Source organism: Musca domestica, unplaced genomic scaffold, assembly GCF_030504385.1.
Source record: "Musca domestica strain aabys unplaced genomic scaffold, Musca_domestica.polishedcontigs.V.1.1 95, whole genome shotgun sequence".
NCBI lineage: Eukaryota > Metazoa > Arthropoda > Insecta > Diptera > Muscidae > Musca > Musca domestica.
The window spans coordinates 177,945-197,775 of NW_026712445.1; the positions used below are offsets into that span (position 1 = coordinate 177,945).

Consider the following 19,831-nt stretch of genomic DNA (forward strand, 5'->3'; position numbering starts at 1 on the left):
GCAAACGTGGATTTTTAAAAATATTTTCAGAGAAATGCAAACGGGATTTTTAAAATATTTTCAGAAGAAATAGCAAACGTGGATTTTTAAAAATATTTTCAGAAGAAATAGCAAACGTGGATTTTTAAAAATATTTTCAGAAGAAATAGCAAACGTGGATTTTTAAAAATATTTTCAGAAGAAATAGCAAACGTGGATTTTTAAAAATATTTTCAGAAGAAATAGCAAACGTGGATTTTTAAAAATATTTTCAGAAGAAATAGCAAACGTGGATTTTTAAAAATATTTTCAGAAGAAATAGCAAACGTGGATTTTTAAAATATTTTCAGAAGAAATAGCAAACGTGGATTTTTAAAAATATTTTCAGAAGAAATAGCAAACGTGGATTTTTAAAAATATTTCAGAAGAAATAGCAAACGTGGATTTTAAAAATATTTTCAGAAGAAATAGCAAACGTGGATTTTTAAAAATATTTTCAGAAGAAATAGCAAACGTGGATTTTTAAAATATTTTCAGAAGAAATAGCAAACGTGGATTTTTAAAAATATTTCAGAAGAAATAGCAAACGTGGATTTTTAAAATATTTTCAGAAGAAATAGCAAACGTGGATTTTTAAAAATATTTTCAGAAGAAATAGCAAACGTGGATTTTTAAAAATATTTTCAGAAGAAATAGCAAACGTGGATTTTTAAAATATTTTCAGAAGAAATAGCAAACGTGGATTTTTAAAAATATTTTCAGAAGAAATAGCAAACGTGGATTTTTAAAAATATTTTCAGAAGAAATAGCAAACGTGGATTTTTAAAAATATTTTCAGAAGAAATAGCAAACGTGGATTTTTAAAAATATTTTCAGAAGAAATAGCAAACGTGGATTTTTTAAAAATATTTTCAGAAGAAATAGCAAACGTGGATTTTTAAAAATATTTTCAGAAGAAATAGCAAACGTGGATTTTTAAAAATATTTTCAGAAGAAATAGCAAACGTGGATTTTTAAAAATATTTTCAGAAGAAATAGCAAACGTGGATTTTTAAAATATTTTCAGAAGAAATAGCAAACGTGGATTTTTAAAAATATTTTCAGAAGAAATAGCAAACGTGGATTTTTAAAAATATTTTCAGAAGAAATAGCAAACGTGGATTTTTAAAAATATTTTCAGAAGAAATAGCAAACGTGGATTTTTAAAAATATTTTCAGAAGAAATAGCAAACGTGGATTTTTAAAAATATTTTCAGAAGAAATAGCAAACGTGGATTTTTAAAAATATTTTCAGAAGAAATAGCAAACGTGGATTTTTAAAAATATTTTCAGAAGAAATAGCAAACGTGGATTTTTAAAATATTTTCAGAAGAAATAGCAAACGTGGATTTTTAAAATATTTTCAGAAGAAATAGCAAACGTGGATTTTTAAAAATATTTTCAGAAGAAATAGCAAACGTGGATTTTTAAAAATATTTTCAGAAGAAATAGCAAACGTGGATTTTTAAAAATATTTTCAGAAGAAATAGCAAACGTGGATTTTTAAAAATATTTTCAGAAGAAATAGCAAACGTGGATTTTTAAAAATATTTTCAGAAGAAATAGCAAACGTGGATTTTTAAAAATATTTTCAGAAGAAATAGCAAACGTGGATTTTTAAAAATATTTTCAGAAGAAATAGCAAACGTGGATTTTTAAAATATTTTCAGAAGAAATAGCAAACGTGGATTTTTAAAAATATTTTCAGAAGAAATAGCAAACGTGGATTTTTAAAAATATTTTCAGAAGAAATAGCAAACGTGGATTTTTAAAAATATTTTCAGAAGAAATAGCAAACGTGGATTTTTAAAAATATTTTCAGAAGAAATAGCAAACGTGGATTTTTAAAAATATTTTCAGAAGAAATAGCAAACGTGGATTTTTAAAAATATTTTCAGAAGAAATAGCAAACGTGGATTTTTAAAAATATTTTCAGAAGAAATAGCAAACGTGGATTTTAAAATATTTTCAGAAGAAATAGCAAACGTGGATTTTAAAAATATTTTCAGAAGAAATAGCAACGTGGATTTTTAAAAATATTTTCAGAAGAAATAGCAAACGTGGATTTTTTTAAAAATATTTTCAGAAGAAATAGCAAACGTGGATTTTTAAAAATATTTTCAGAAGAAATAGCAAACGTGGATTTTTAAAAATATTTTCAGAAGAAATAGCAAACGTGGATTTTTAAAAATATTTTCAGAAGAAATAGCAAACGTGGATTTTTAAAAATATTTTCAGAAGAAATAGCAAACGTGGATTTTTAAAAATATTTTCAGAAGAAATAGCAAACGTGGATTTTTAAAATATTTTCAGAAGAAATAGCAAACGTGGATTTTTAAAATATTTTCAGAAGAAATAGCAAACGTGGATTTTTAAAAATATTTTCAGAAGAAATAGCAAACGTGGATTTTTAAAAATATTTTCAGAAGAAATAGCAAACGTGGATTTTTAAAAATATTTTCAGAAGAAATAGCAAACGTGGATTTTTAAAAATATTTTCAGAAGAAATAGCAAACGTGGATTTTTAAAATATTTTCAGAAGAAATAGCAAACGTGGATTTTTAAAATATTTTCAGAAGAATAGCAAACGTGGATTTTTAAAAATATTTTCAGAAGAAATAGCAAACGTGGATTTTTAAAAATATTTTCAGAAGAAATAGCAAACGTGGATTTTTAAAAATATTTTCAGAAGAAATAGCAAACGTGGATTTTTAAAAATATTTTCAGAAGAAATAGCAAACGTGGATTTTTAAAAATATTTTCAGAAGAAATAGCAAACGTGGATTTTTAAAATATTTTCAGAAGAAATAGCAAACGTGGATTTTAAAAATATTTTCAGAAGAAATAGCAAACGTGGATTTTTAAAATATTTTCAGAAGAAATAGCAAACGTGGATTTTTAAAAATATTTTCAGAAGAAATAGCAAACGTGGATTTTTAAAAATATTTCAGAAGAAATAGCAAACGTGGATTTTTAAAAATATTTTCAGAAGAAATAGCAAACGTGGATTTTTAAAAATATTTTCAGAAGAAATAGCAAACGTGGATTTTTAAAAATATTTTCAGAAGAAATAGCAAACGTGGATTTTAAAAATATTTTCAGAAGAAATAGCAAACGTGGATTTTTAAAAATATTTTCAGAAGAAATAGCAAACGTGGATTTTTAAAATATTTTCAGAAGAAATAGCAAACGTGGATTTTTAAAATATTTTCAGAAGAAATAGCAAACGTGGATTTTTAAAAATATTTTCAGAAGAAATAGCAAACGTGGATTTTTAAAAATATTTTCAGAAGAAATAGCAAACGTATATTTAAAAAATATTTTCGGAAGAAATTGTAAACTTGGATTAAGAAAAAACAAGTAAAAAAGCTGAAGTTCGCCGATAACGGTACCTCCCGATACTCGGAATTTTGATGATTTTAGCGACATTATTCTCCAATTTTTTTTAAGTTTCGCATTTGAATATTGTATTGGCTCATGGCAAAAATCGCCTATCCACGTCATCGTATAGTCGTATATATGACTACATTCGGCATTTTTATGATTTTAACAGCATTTTTAACGGATTTTATTTTTTTGAAAATTTCAAGGTTCGTCCCGGTCGAACTTACAGATTTTTTACTTGTTTTTTTTTTTTTTGGCCTTCCTGACCAAAAATATGGACTTGAAAATATTATTTTGAGGGATGACCCCATCTTTGGATCTCCTCAAGGACCTACTATTTTTTATAGAATTATTGCTAATTATGCATCTGATTTCTTATTGAAAATATTTTTTTGAAAGAACACCCCATTAAATTATCAATATTTTATGTATATTCGTAAATATTGAAAAATATATAAAATTCATATAAAGTTATTAAGGACATAGGGTACATATCTGTCGGAAAATCGACAAATACTTAATAGTTTAGCTTCTAAGGATCCACTTTAAAACAGTAGACCCCGCTAAGATATGCCTTCTATAGAATTTGACTTTTGATTTCTAGAACAACTTCTTCATAAACAACTTTTATTTTGCTTTGGCAGTTTGCCAATGAGGTAGCCAGAAATGGATTTTTAAGCTAATTAGAATGGTTACACATGTCCTGCTATATGGTAACTCTGTCACCTTAAGTTTTGGTTCTACGAAACTCTTTAGTATACCACCGATTTTAAGCTAAGTTTCTGTACATTTTTGATTATGGCTTCCAAAAAATCTCCCAACAATGTACCATTTCCATTACTCAGTACACCGTGACAGGTTATTAACACCCGCCCAAAAAATAAGCAGCAACTACAACAAATTAAATACATTCCAGCCAACTCAAGCTAATGATATTTGCGAGCTGCTTTAGTTTTTAGGGTAAGGAGGAAATATTCATTACCCGCCACCCCAAACAGCCTCGACTTGAGCGTCATTAAGTCTTGACCATTTAATAGGGTATTTGATTTGTGTTGCTGTTGGTGTTGCTGTTGTTATTTCTACCATTTGTTGTTAAAAGAAACTGTCATTGTTTTAGCTTGTCAAGGAATGAGCGAACAACCGAACGAACAAGCGTTTTAGTAGCTAGTAAAGGAAGTAAGTCAAGTCAGCATAAATATTAACGCTTTAGCGGTTCATATATGTCAGGCCGTTTGGCTTGATTTTCAGTGTCTCTGTGGCTGGCTGACTGACTACCTACCTGTTTGTCTTTCTGTCCGTCTGACCATTAGTCGTCCAAAGTCGACAGCACTACTTAGTACGAATGGGTACAACACAATGGATATCGGGGTAAAAGATACCATAATAGTGTTGTTTTCCAAATTGTTTTTTTGCATTTTTTTTTTTGCAAAACAACAACCAGAAACAGCAAAACTAAAACAATACGCCGATGATGGAGGAGAGAGAGGGGTAACAGAGAGACAACAATTATGTAGCAGCAACACAGATAAAAAAACAATATCAACACCAGGGGGCCATTAAAGTAGCAGAGGTTTTTTTCTCTCTCCTAAATTGTCACTTTTTTACTTCTTCTGAAAATTATCAATCAATGAAAGTTATCCATCAGCGTGATGATGCCAAGTGTATCGGTGTGTGTGTGTGAACACGGACATGAACGTGTCTCCACATAATTTAGACATTTACATGAATGCAAACATTTCCTGTATAATTTTATGACTTTGAATAAATATTGGCGATTTGTTTTCACTAATTTATGGCATAAACAAAGTTATGGCCCACCACACACAGGTGACTGTCATGAAGATGATGACGATGACGACGGCGAAGACGACGATGGCAATGCATATTCATCATATGGTCGAAAATATTTTGCAGCTGACACCACTGCATGACAAATTTTGAAAAACTAAAATACATCCTTGACATGATTAATGGCTAAGCCATGGATTTTGCCAGAGGGGTGGGAGTTTATATTTGGCTGTTTGGAAGTTTACCTAGGCGAAAAACTCCATTCAGCCAGGCTGAAATAAAAGAGCTCCGAAAGAAAACTAAATTCTGTTATGGAAAACTCCCGTCAGTTCGTCTATGGACAATAGAGGGGACCTGCAGACGGGCCTATTAGATAGTCTAAGGAGCATAGACGGACCTATCAGCTCGTCTTTGGACCAAAGAGGGGCCTCTCAGCTCGTCTATGGACCATAGATGGACCGATCAGCTTGTCTATTGACCATAGACGGACCTATCAGCTCATATATGGAGCTTAGACGGACCTATCAGGACCATAGACGGGCCTATCAGGTCATCTATGGACCATAGATGGGCCCTTCAGGTCATCTATGGACCATAGAGGGGCCCTTCAGGTCATCTATGGACCATAGAGGGGCCCTTCAGGTCATCTATGGACCATAGAGGGACCCTTCAGGTCATCTATGGGCCATAGAGGGACCCTTCAGGTCATCTATGGGCCATAGAGGGACCCTTCAGGTCATCTATGGACCATAGAGGGACCCTTCAGGTCATCTATGGGCCATAGAGGGACCCTTCAGGTCATCTATGGGCCATAGAGGGACCCTTCAGGTCATCTATGGACCATAGAGGGGCCCTTCAGGTCATCTATGGATCATAGAGGGGCCCTTCAGGTCATCTATGGGTCATAGAGGGGCCCTTCAGGTCATCTATGGATCATAGAGGGGCCCTTCAGGTCATCTATGCATCATAGAGGGGCCCTTCAGGTCATCTATGGATCATAGAGGGGCCTTTCAGGTCATCTATGGACCATAGAGGGGCCCTTCAGGTCATCCATGGACCATAGAGGTGCCCTTCAGGCCATCTATGGACCATAGAGGGGCCCTTCGGGTCACCTATGGACCATAGAGGGGCCTGTAAGCTCGTCTATGGACAATAGACGGATCTTTCAGCTCGTCTATAGACAATCTACAGCTGGTCTATAGATTCCCACCTACGGCTCGTCTATAGACTTCCCACCTACGGCTCGTCTATAGACTCCCACCTACGGCTCGTCTATAGACTCCCACCTACTGCTCGTCTATAGACTCCCATTGACAGCTCGTCTATAGACTCCCATTGACAGCTCGTCTATAGACTCCCATTGACAGCTCGTCTATAGACTCCCATTGACAGCTCGTCTATAGACTCCCATTGACAGCTCGTCTATAGACTCCCACCTACTGCTCGTCTATAGACTCCCACCTACTGCTCGTCTATAGACTCCCATTGACAGCTCGTCTATAGACTCCCATTGACAGCTCGTCTCTAGACTCCCATTGACAGCTCGTCTCTAGATTCCCATTGACAGCTCGTCTCTAGACTCCCATTGACAGCTCGTCTCTAGACTCCCATTGACAGCTCGTCTCTAGACTCCCATTGACAGCTCGTCTCTAGGCTCCCATCTACAGCTCGTCTATCGACTCCCATTGACAGCTCGTCTCTAGACTCCCATTGACAGCTCGTCTCTAGGCTCCCATCTACAGCTCGTCTATCGACTCCCATCTACGGCTCGTCTATAGACTCCCACCTACGGCTCGTCTATAGACTCCCACCAACTGCTCGTCTATAGACTCCCATCTACAGCTCGTCTATAGACTCCCATCTACAGTTCGTTTATAGACTCCCATCTACAGCTCGTCTATAGACTCCCATCTGCAGCTCGTCTATAGACTCCCATCTGCAGCTCGTCTATAGACTCCCATCTGCAGCTCGTCTATAGACTCCCATCTGCAGCTCGTCTATAGACTCCCACCTACGGCTCGTCTATAGACTCCCACCAACTGCTCGTCTATAGACTCCCATCTACAGCTCGTCTATAGACTCCTATCTACAGCTCGTCTATAGACTCCCATCTACAGCTCGTCTATAGACTCCCATCTACAGCTCGTCTATAGACTCCCATCTACAGCTCGTCTATAGACTCCCATCTACAGCTCGTCTATAGACTTCCATTTACAGCTCGTCTATAGACTCCCATTTACAGCTCGTCTATAGACTCCCATCTACAGCTCGTCTATAGACTCCCATCTACAGCTCGTCTATAGACTCCCATCTACAGCTCGTCTATAGACTCCCATCTACAGCTCGTCTATAGACTCCCATCTACTCTGCTCGTCTATAGACTCCCACCAACTGCTCGTCTATAGACTCCCACCTACTGCTCGTTTATAGACTCCCATCTACAGCTCGTCTATAGACTCCCATCTAAAGCTCGTCTATAGACTCCCACCTACTGCTCGTCTATAGACTCCCACCTACTGCTCGTCTATAGACTCCCACCTACTGCTCGTCTATAGACTCCCACCTACTGCTCGTCTATAGACTCCCACCTACTGCTCGTCTATAGACTCCCACCTACTGCTCGTCTCTATACTCCCATCTACAGCTCGTCTATAGACTTCCATCTACAGCGGGTCTATAGACTCCCACCTACTGTTTGTTTATAGACTCACCTTCCAGCTCGTCTATAGACTCCCACCCACCGTTCGTCTATAGACTCCCATCTACAGCTCATCTATAGACTCCCCTCTTCAGTTATAGACTCTCTTAGCAGCTCGTTTTTAGACTTCCCTTTCATTTTCGGTAAATGTCAGTTGTAGCCACTTTTTGGTATCTTTTGGTGGTTAGTGGTTGTATCTCTTGTCTGTAGGGCTACCAAGGGGTAGGTGGCGCCCCTTCCTCACCTTCTTCTTCTTCTCCGGCTTCTTTATGGCTTTTATGCATAACGAAATAACAAGTTAAGTAAATGTTGTTTCCATTATTTCCCCATTATTGATTTTTGTTGTGGTTGTTGTTGTTGCTCTGGTCTTTATTTTCGAGAATTTTATACTTTTTGTAATCGAGTACAGCGAATACCATTTTTGTGTTTTGACTGTTTTTTTTTTTCTGTTTAGTTGGCTGGTTTTTATTTATAGTTGTAGTACTTCTTGGTGCTTGGTGTTGTGTTGTTCTTGTTGTATTGGTTGCATTCAGAAATATGATCAATACCAGTTTCACATCAATGCACTTGGTGGTGGTGTTGTTGTTGTTGGTGGTGGTGCGCGGCAAACCAAGAAAAATGTTGTCATGTTCGACGGAACATAATACCTCCAGGAACAGTTGTGGATGTGTTAAATAGCAGTCGTCATTTCGTTAGCCCTCCTAAAACCTACTCAGGATTACAATCTGAGGCTTCTTCTATCCTTAAGATGCTTTCTACTATCCTAAAGATGATCTTGAATTTCTATCAAAGAAAAATCCATTCCGCCTTATGCTGAAGGTAGGGTATCAACTCACTTGAAATTCATCAAAAATCGAGCTATGACACCAATAAGTATTTTGAACCTACAATCAAATGAAAGAGATCTCAAGAATACCCCCCATTGCCAATTCAAAGTAAAGGAGTGTTCCGTGGATTTTTGTCTTGGCATCCGTCAAAGTGATGACATTATAAATCTGCTTTTGTTAATGCTAATGAATAGCCATTTTGAGGAGCGGCGTTTCATGCCATGTACGATTCTCCTTTTGTGGTGTGTGTGTTTAATGTATTAATTAGGCAACAAGAACAACATCACCACCACCATCAGCAGCAGAGGTAGAAGTAGAATCAATAACTTAGTCATATTTTTTGTTCATTCTTTATGCATCGTTTCTTCATCGTTTTGTATTTCGAAGTTTGGTATTTTATGGTTTCGGCGATCTTTATTAGGTATTTTGCTTATAAAGTCAATACAGTGGAACATTGATAAAAAAGATGGGGGAATGTTGTAGTCAGGATGACAAAGAAACTTTACAGAAGGCCTTCTGACTATAAAGAATCTATGAAAGGGTCTTCGGATAAGGATAATTTTATTTATAAATTTCGTGTCAATTTGCAGCTCGTCTATAGACTCCCATTTTCCGCTCGTCTATTGACTCCCACCTACTGCTCGTCTATAGACTCCCACCTACTGCTCGTCTATAGACTCCCATCTACAGCTCGTCTATAGACTCACATCTACAGCTCGTCTATAGACTCCCATCTACAGCTCGTCTATAGACTACTATCTACCGCTCGTCTATAGACTCCTATCTACCGCTCGTCTATAGACTCCCATCTATAGCTCGTCTATAGACTCCCATCTACAGCTCGTCTATAGACTCCCATCTACAGCTCGTCTATAGACTCCCATCTACAGCTCGTCTATGGACTCCCATCTACAGCTCGTCTATGGACTCCCATCTACAGCTCGTCTATGGACTCCCATCTACAGCTCGTCTATGGATTCCCATCTACAGCTCGTCTATGGACTCCCATCTACAGCTCGTCTATGGACTCCCATCTACAGCTCGTCCATGGACTCCCATCTACAGCTCGTCTATAGACTCCCATCTACAGCTCGTCTATAGACTCCCATCTACAGCTCGTCTATAGACTCCCATCTACAGCTCGTCTATAGACTCCCATCTACAGCTCGTCTATAGAATTCCACCTGCACCTCGTCTATAGACTCCCACCTGCACCTCGTCTATAGACTCCCATCTACACCTCGTCTATAGATTCCCATCTACAGCTCGTCTATAGACTGCCATCTACAGCTCGTCTATAGACTGCCATCTACAGCTCGTCTATAGACTCCCATCTACAGCTCGTCTATAGACTCCCACCTGCACCTCGTCTATAGACTCCTATCTACACCTCGTCTATAGACTCCCACCTACACATCGTCTATAGACTCCCATCAATATATTTTATCTATAGACTCCCTTTCCAGCTCATCTATAGACCCCCCTTCCAGCTCATCTATAGACCCCCTTTCCACCTAGTTACCCTTCCCTTCCCAGTTGGCTTTTAGACTCCCTTTCCAGCACGCCTATAGACTCCCTTTCCCATTTCCATCTTCCTTTCCAGCTCTTTTATAGACTCTATTTCCAACTCATCTAAAAACTTTCCTTCCAAATCGACTTTGAGTTTTTTGGGTTGCGAATTTTTTTCTTTTCCTCTTAGGAAGGTTCGACTGTCCCCCATTCTTCTCCAAAAAAGCAGAGGGAAGAGTCCGCTCCTCAAAATATTAATTATGATTTCAAGCAAATGGCATTTATCGGATCTTTTTTTCATTTCAGAAAAAAAAAAACTCCCGAAGAACAAGTTTAGCTAAACACTACCTTAAATTCTCTTTTATTTTTTATTTTATTATCTAAAAATACAAAAAAATATTCACCAATCGAACATACGATAAGTTTTAAAACCAGAAACAGAATGTCCATATATATATAAACGTCAGTACACACAAGTGTGATGTGATTTGACCTTGTGGCGATTCTAGAGACTGGATTGAAATCCGTTTTTATGACAAAAAAATCGCCACAACAACAAAAGCAGCATTGCTGACCCCCACGAAGTGTGAAATGGGTAGGTACTTTTTATTCTCTAATTGTTTTTGTTGCTTTTGTTGGTATCCAGAAATATTTAATTGAAATACCTGACTTTCGGAGGTATGTGTCATAAACTAGCTGGGTTTCTGTTTCTTTTCTGCTTTAAATTGCTTCAGTATTTAATGCCTGAGTTAGGTAGAAGGTCATGTTAAACTTTTAAACTCCAACTCCAGCTCCAACAACGAAGGAGAAAGTTCAAATGTAATAAATAAAAGTGGTTTATCACGCGTTTATGTAAATCGCTGTGTTTGATTTATGGCTTACAATATAATGCCGCACCAATAACTATGGGCGATTATGAATTGAAATGTGATTCACACCATTCATAACTGTTATCTTAAGCTAATGTATTCGGAGACAAAAATGAAGGAAAAAAAAACAAACTATTTGATAATCTACTACAGGCCAACTCATGGCTATTTTTATTTCATTACTGGGTGTTTGAGGTATAGCTATGGCTGGATGGGCGAGTTGAAGAGAGATGAGATAAAACTGAGCTAATGGCCAAAGACGAGCTCAAGAGGAGCTATAACACCCTCGCGATCTCAAGGAACGTCGTCTAGGTTTGAAAAATCCTATTAAAATAGCTAACTCGTCTAAAGACTAATTTTCCAACTCGTCTACAGACTCCCTTTTCCTTTGGTTTATAGACTTCCCTTCCAACTCGTCCATGGACTCCTTTCCTTCCTTCCTTTCCAACTCGTCTCCAAACTCTCATTGCAATTCGTCTATAGACTTCCTTTCCAAATCGTCTTCTTTCCAACTCGTCTATAGATTTCCTTTCCAACTCTTCTACAGACTCCCTTTCCAGTTCGTTTATAGACGACGCCCAATTCAGCTCGCCTGATCCATCTTCCAATTTGTCTATAGACTTCCTTTCCAAGTCGAATATAGACTTCCTTTCCAAGTCGAATATAGACTCCCTTTCCAACTCGTCTAAAAACTTCCTTCTCAACTCGTCTAAAAACTTCCTTTCCAACTCGTCTAAAAACTTTCTTCTGACTCGTCTATAGACTCCCTTTTAACGCGCACGCTTGTCTACAGACTCCCTTGTAGCTCGTCTATAAGTTCCTTTACAGCTCGTTTGTAGACGCTATATTCAGCACATCCAGAAAAGCGATCTCTAGTACATCTTGTCCATAAATACGGCCTCCTTAGTTTGTCTATAAAAACTCCCATAAGTCTATAGACCCTCTTTGCAGCTCGTCTAAACACTCCCTTTCACACTTCCTATAGAAGCTCTTTTCAGGTAGTCTATAGAACCTCTTTGCTGCTCGTCTATGGACGCTCTATGCCGCCCGTCTATGGACGCCCTATTCAGTTTTTTTATAGACACCGTATTCAGCTCTTCATTCCTCTCGTCTGAGGTCTCTCTTTTCCGCTCGTCTATAGACTCCATATTCAGCTCGTGTGAATATGTCCTATTCGCCTCGTCTACAGACTCATCTTCCAACTCGTGCATAGATTTCCTTTTCAACTCGTCTATAGGCTACTTTTCCAACTGGTCTAATGATTCCCTTTTCCCACTCGTCTATTTGAACTCGTTTGTAGACTCTCTTTTAACGCGGCTCAATGTAATTCCCTTCCAACTCGCTCCTCTAGACTCTAGACGTCTTAGTCAGCTCGTCTATAGCAGCTTAGTTAGCTCTTATATTGAAGGCTTTTCAGCTAGTCTATAGGCGCCCTATTCAGACTCCCTTCGACTTATTTTTAAAAACCTATAGACCCCCTCGGTCAAGGGACTTCGCCTATGGTTCCATAGACGATCTCAGGGGTAGTTTACGGTCTTGAAAGTAGTCGTATAAGAGCTTGTATACCTATAGAAGCCTATCTGTAGTTCTTCATACTGCAGAATACCCTCAAAAGGGTTTCCATCCCTAACAAACTTTCAGAGGTTCATTACAAATCAGAAGACCTGTTGAAGGTCCTCTTTATTTAGGAGATCGTTTAGAAGACCTTTATGATATCTTTTATGTGTAGAAGACCTACAGAAGCTCTTCATGATGTACTCTATTTGTAAAAGCTTCTCAGAAGGCCTTCATTGTTCAAAAAACCATCAGGAGGACTTTTATGTTTAGATAACCGTTTTTACATAGCAGACCTTTAGAAGGTTTTCTTTATTTATAAGGGTTCCAGGAGGTTTTCTGTGTTTTGTCGGCCTCCTGAAGAACTTCTATTTCCAGAACACTTCTGTGTTTTGAAGAAATGCTGGACATTTTTAAGATATAAATGAATCTCAAGAAGTCTCCTCAAGAGATCCTTTATAACCCGAAGATTTTCAGGATAACTTCTATGTTTAGAAGATCCTCAGGTGTTTTTAATACCTCCAGAAAATCTTTTATGTTTTAAAGAACTAAAGGAGGCTTTCTATATACAGAAAATCCTCAGGAGGTAGTCATCGTTAAAAAATGTTATAGAAGACTTTTATATTCATTTGGGAGGTCTTACATTTAAACACTACCCTGTGGAGATTTCCTTTATGTAGAAGACAATCAGGAGGTGTTCCATTTTTATAAGAGCTTCAGGATTTGTTTTAGGTTTAGAAGACATTGCGTAGGATTCCTATGTCTTGTCGACCTTTAGAAGGATTTTTATTTTTGGAATATCTTTAGGAAGTCTTCAGCGTTTTGGAGAGTCTCAGGAGGTCTTCTAAGCTAAGAAGTCCTTCAGATATTCATCTATCTTTGGAATTCCTCCAGAAGGTACTTTGTGTTTGGAAAAAAAGTCAGGAACTCTTCTATTCTTGGGAGACTGCAAGGAAATCTTGCAGGTATTTAAATCATTCCTGAGATCTTTAACCCATAGAATATCTTTCGAGATCAGGTTTTTTTAAAAAAGTCGTGAAGGCATTCCAGGATCTTCGGAAAAATTCAGGAGGTCTTCTAGGCTTGGAAGACTGCCAGGTAGTCTTGCAAAGGCCTGCAAGTCATTCCTGAGATTTTTAACCAATAGAAGATCTTTTGAGATCTCTTTTATCTTCAGCAGACTTTCCAAGTTTAGACGACCATTAAGAGGACTTCAGTGATTGTGCAGGTCCTTAGTATTTTGAGAATACATTCAGAGATGCGACCTATATTTAGAAGATATCCTTGCGTTCTTGACGACCTTTGTTTTAGAGACTCTCAGGAGACCTTCAGGGGGTCTTTTATGTAAAAAGTTCCTCAGAAATGCATCAATGTTAAGAACCCCTGCAGGAGGTGTTTTGTGTTTGGAAAAAAATCAGAAAGTCGTCCATGCTTGAAAGACTGTTAGTAAGGCTTGCAGGTCTTTAAGTCATTCCTGAGGTCTTTCATCTATGGAAGATCTACCTTTTTAAAAAGATGATAAAGGTATTCTATATTTGGAAGACTTTTTATGTTTCATCCTCTTGAAGACTTCAATGTTCTTGGAAGTCTGTAATATTCTAAGAATACATTCAAAGAAGCGATCAATATTTAATAGATCTTTCAAGCATGGGAAATGTTTTGAAGGTATTCTTGTCTTAGGGAGCCTCCTGTAGAACAACTGTGCTAAAGGGACTTCAGTGTGTCTTTTGTTTTAAGTTTCTCTAGAAGTTCAGGTAAGTTTAGAAGACAGCATATCTCCCACAAGAACCTTCTATGTTAAGGAGTCCAGTGGAAGATCTTCTATGTTTAAGTTCTTCTGCTCTCAGCCTTCAAGAGGTCTCCGAAGTTTAGAAAATAGAAAATCTCCTACAAAAATCTTCTATGGTAAGAAGACCTGTAGAAGATCTTCTACGTTTAATACCCTTAGAAATTCTCTGTTGAAAACAGCTTCTAAGTTTAGAATATCTCCTATCTTTGATATTCCTTCAAGGAGGGCCCACCTTAAATAAGGCCTTAGGTCCTTCATCATACAGAATGCTTCCAAGAAGCCTATCATACCTTTGTCCCATTTATCATATAAATCCCCTGGAGCCTCTTAACATTTTGGCCTATTCTCAAGATCAATAACCAATAACACATTCCCGATCAACCCTTCTTGCAATAACATTTCCAGTCAAGAAAATAAAATCGATTGTCCATCAAATCAACGAACTTTGATCTGCTGACATTATTTGGCATAATTCCACCAATCAAAATTGATTATCTTTCAACGAAATTGACATGGAAATTGGCACCTGTTCGAATGACTATTGAAGATCATTAACACGAGCCTTTCCCTACCCCCTTCTTTCCCACACCTACCAAGAAAACTGACTGAAAGCAACAACAAAAGAAAAATGCAAATCATTTCCATAGACTAAGCTGTAAATAAGGACACACATTGGCTGGCAAGGCAAGTGGCACGACGCTGGGCCTTCCGGCTTTGTTGGCTGGCGATTTATTTTCTTGTCATGGAAGAAAGAAAGAAAAAAACTGCCAATCTACACTGGCCAACAAAATAAATATCGCGAAATATGTGAAGAAATATGCGCTTAGCTCAGAGCATTGCACAAAATATTAGCCAAGAATGCCAAGTGATTGGGGGGAAAGGAAAGAGGTAGAGGGGGACTCCATTGCCAAGCCACTCCAAGAAAAACTGAAAATTTATTGAGAATAATCAAAGCAAATCATGGCTTATGAACCAACACGACCAAGACGAGTGAAACTCGTCTTTAATAAATGGCCAAAATGAAATGCATTTTGCTTTTCCAGGTCTGATCGGGTTTGGTTTGGTTTGGTCTGTGTGTCCCAAGCTCTTGGAAGAGGTTTGGCACGTCTCAAATGCTTGGCTATTGCCAAAAACTAATAAAACGGTATAAATGAAGCGTCAGTGGCGATTGCATAGCCATGGCTTACCTGACTAAGAGTATCCACAGTTTCAGTATCCACGCGTTGGCCACGGGGAGGAGGGAGGGAGGGTGGAAGAGGTGGCTTCGGCGCTGAGACAGTACGATGACTGACAGACTGATGGTCTAATGGCTATGGCGGTGTGGCAACGTCTTAGATTCCAGCTTAGATGCCAGCAATTGAGGCGGCTCACAGATATAGTTGTGGAGCTGACTTGGACTCCTCTCAGACTCAGAGACAATGATGACGATGTTGTTGTTGTTGTTTTCGTTCACGAACGGTAGTAGTAGTTTCAGTTCAAGTTATTCGTTTCGTTTTTCTTCTTCTTCTTCTTCTGTTTGATGATATTTCACAATCTCACAAATCCAACTCGAAAACGAAACAACAAAAACAAAAAAAAAAAAAAAAAACACAAAACAGAGTCTGAGAAAAACTAACGTTTTTCTTCTGCTATTGTTTTTGTTGTTCTCTTAACTTTGTTGTTGTTTTAGAAGATGATGAAGATCACAGTGATGTTGCGTCTGTAGTGGTAGTTGTTAGCTTTTCAGTTGCCTCTGTCGCTGAACTGTTGTTTGGCTGCCACTGCGTCTAAAATAAAAATGAAAAAAAAAAATGTTATTTAGTCAGACTTTGATAGAGATTTGTATCCGCTCCACTATTGTGGTCTGGTGTGATGGAGCAGACAGTCAACATCTTCCAAACCACCACCACCACAAACAGACCACACACAACAATAACAACAACGAAAACAACAATGACAACAACCAATGCTGATGATGATGATTATGATGATGACGTTAGAGATGACTCTTCAGAGATGACCCGATGATCGCTTGCAACACGAAGTACTTAGGCTAAGCATTTAATTGGTTCTTGGAGCACAGGTCCTAAAGGTCTTCTTCCTCAGTGGTAAAGAAGATTTGATTGAAGACCCCTTAGGGGAAGTCCATTAACGGAGAAGAACACATACTCGCTTGAAGAGAAGAACTGTTACTAAAGACCCTCCACAGAGCAGAAAGCCGACGAAGAAACTTTAGGGCTTCAACCTGAAGAAACATTTCTCCAGGTAGGTTGATAAAAATTGTACACATATGTATATTATGTCTGCAGGACTTTTGGTATTGAAAATGGACCATGTAGGCCCAGGTTTTGGTATAGGCCCCAAATAATGGTACCTCCCTGTTTTCGGTATTTTGGTGATTTTAGAGACACTATTCACCGGAATTGTTTCAAATTTGGTATTTGCAGTTCGTAATAGATACTAGAGGCTATGACAGAAAATTGTCCGTGCATGTCCATATCTTCGTATAGCCTCATATAACGGTATATAACGATATATCATACGCCATAACATATAATGATGTAATGGCTTATGACAAAAGTTGCCTATGCAGGTCGACGTCATCGTATAGACGCTAATATAACGGCTACATTCGGTATTTTTAAGATTTGAACAGAATTTTTAACGGATTTTATTTTTTGAAAATTGCCAAATTCGTTCCAAATGGTGGAGGGTAATCAATGTTCGGCCCGGCTGAATTTAGAGCTTTTTTACTTGTTAACTTTGGAATGAGGTCGTTGATGGGATGCATGTTGATGCTATTTTTGAAATTCGAACAATAAGTCTAGGTGGAGGAAAATTACGGTAGGAGTTCTCCTGTAGATAGAAGACCTTCAAAAAGCCTTTTTGCTATTCCACAGGTCTTATGTAGATGGAGGAGCATCTACAAATCCACGGTAGGAGGAAAATAATCTGCAAATCTCCTGTAAATGAAAAATCGTCAAAAAGTCTTCTTTGGATTCAAGACCCTCTAGGGGTCTACAATAGATGAAAAATTATCTACAGGTCTCTTATAGATAAAATCCCTTTACAAGTCTTCTGTACTTCGACTTCTGTAAAGGTCTACGCTACATCAAGTCTGCAAGTCTACGCTATATCTACAGATCTCCTTAAAAAAAGATCGTCGAATATGGAAGACAGGTCCTCAATAGATGAATAATCATCTACAGAACTCTTCTTTCGAAGACATTCTACAGGTCTTCTGAAGATGGAAGAACTCCACAGGTCTACGGTAGTAGGAAAATTACGTTAAGAGGACTCCTGTAGATAAAAGATCATCAACAATTCTTCTTTTGATTGAGGACCTTCCACATATTTTTTGTAGAAGGAAGATCTCCCACAGGTCTTTTGTTGATGGAGTAGCGTCTATAAGTCTAGGTAGGAGGGAAAACGTCTACAGATCTCCTGTAGATGGAAAATTGTCAAGAAAACATCTTTTGATTGAAGACCTTTTACAGGTCTACAAAAGATAAAAAATCATCTACAGATCTTTTGTTGAGGGAAAGTCGTCAAAAAGTCTTCTTTCGATTAAACTCCTTCTTAAGGTCTACAATGGATGAAAAATCATCTACAGGTATGCTGCAGATAGAATAGCTTTACAAATCTTCTATACTTTGAAGACCTTAAAAATCTATATTCGATCAATTTTCTTCTTTAAATTGAATCCTCCACAGGTCTTCTGTGGATAGAGGAGCGTCTACAAGTCTACACTAGGAGGAAAAACATCTACAGATCTCCTGTAGATGGAACTGGTCATAAAATCTTCTTTGGATTAAAGACCTTCTCCAGGTCTACAGAAGATGGAAGATATTCTAAAGATCTACGGTAGGAAGAACATTTTCTGCAAGTCTCCTTTATGTAGAAGACCTTCAAAAAACTTTCTGCGATTGAAGACCTTGCACAGGTCTTCTATAGATGGAGGATCTTCAGTAGGTGTTCTGTATGATGAGCGCCACAAGGGAAATCGTTAATAGTCTTTCCATTAAAGATCTACTGAAGATGGAAAAATTCTACAGGTCTGCTGTAGGAGGAAAGTTATGGTTGAGGTCTCATTTAGATAGAAGACTTTCAAAAAGCCTTCTTTCGATTGAAGACCTTCCACAGGTCTTCTGTAAATGGAACAACTCTTCTGTAAATGGAACAACTATCCACAAGAGTCTTCTGAATATGGAAAAATTCACAGGTCTACGGTAGAAGGAAAATTACGATAGAATGTCTCCTGTAGATGGAAGACCTTAAAAAATCTTCGTTTGGTTTTACAGGTCTTCTCTAGATGAAGAAGCGTCTAAATGTCTTCTGTACTTTAAAAACCTTAAAAAGTCTTCTTTCGATTAAAGACTTTCTACAGGTCTTCTGAAAATGTAAGATTTATCTACAGTTCTACGGTAGAAGGAAAAATATTTGCAAGTCTCCTGCAGATAGAAGACCTTCCAAAAGTCTTTTTATGTTGAAAACCTTTCTCAGGTCTTTTTTAGATGGAAGACCTTCTACAGGTCTTCTGTAGATGGAGAAGCGTCTACAAGTCAAAGTAGGTAGGAAAATCATCTACAGGTCTACTTTTCATCAATCATCAAAAAGTCTTCCTTCCACAGGTCTTCTGTAGAATCATCTACAGGTTCTCTGTACTTGGAGAACCTTCTAAAATTCTTACTTTCTTGAAGACCAGGTCTCTTATAAATACAAATTATATCCTTATCTGTATAAATTGTCGGCATGCTATGGTCTTGTAGAAAAACTTTTACAGGTCTCCTATAAATCTATAGAGGCACGTATGAATCCTTCTTTTGGTGTCATATAAATAAAATACCATCTCCAAGACTTCCATATACACCTGTAGAAAACCTCCTGAAAACATTCCATGGATGAAAGAGTTACTGAATCTCTACTTTATCCTTCATATGGATATTCCTGGACTTTGAAAAAAACGAAGAGATAGAAACCTTACTAGGACCTTCTCTTATTAGAAGACGTCAAAAGTACATTTTTTTACAGAAAGAACCAACAAAGGTCTTCTTACAACAAAAATCCTCCGAAATTCCTTTTTTTAGATTTGAAACTATCAAAGGCCTTCTAACTCGAAAAGGCATTCTGAGTTCCTTTTTTGGATCGCAAAAAGCCGGATGCTCTCATAAACATAGATTGCCCTCTGAAAGACTTCTTCAAAGATACACATTTCTTTGCGTTTTCCAGAGGACTAAGAAATTATTGATGGACTTCCCAAAGAATTGCAGAGGGAGGCCCAGGTGGGAGCCTGGTTCTATGACTGGCTATAGTAAATTTTTGCTGATTTTATAGGTAAAGGTTCTCATCATCTGAGTTGGAATCCATAGACAATTTTTTCAATGACCATTTCTGCATTTGGTGGTGATATTATATT

The 19,831-nt window shown here is 37.5% G+C and overlaps 1 protein-coding gene across 1 annotated transcript in view; it reads right to left on the minus strand.

The window, feature by feature from the left end:
- LOC131807050 (uncharacterized) overlaps positions 1-19,831 on the minus strand; it is a 106,167-nt gene that overhangs the window by 75,623 nt on the left and 10,713 nt on the right. The window contains exon 2 of the mRNA XM_059132071.1: positions 15,624-16,202. The gene's annotated coding sequence lies outside the window, so the exon portion shown is untranslated. The remainder of the gene's footprint in view (positions 1-15,623; positions 16,203-19,831) is intronic.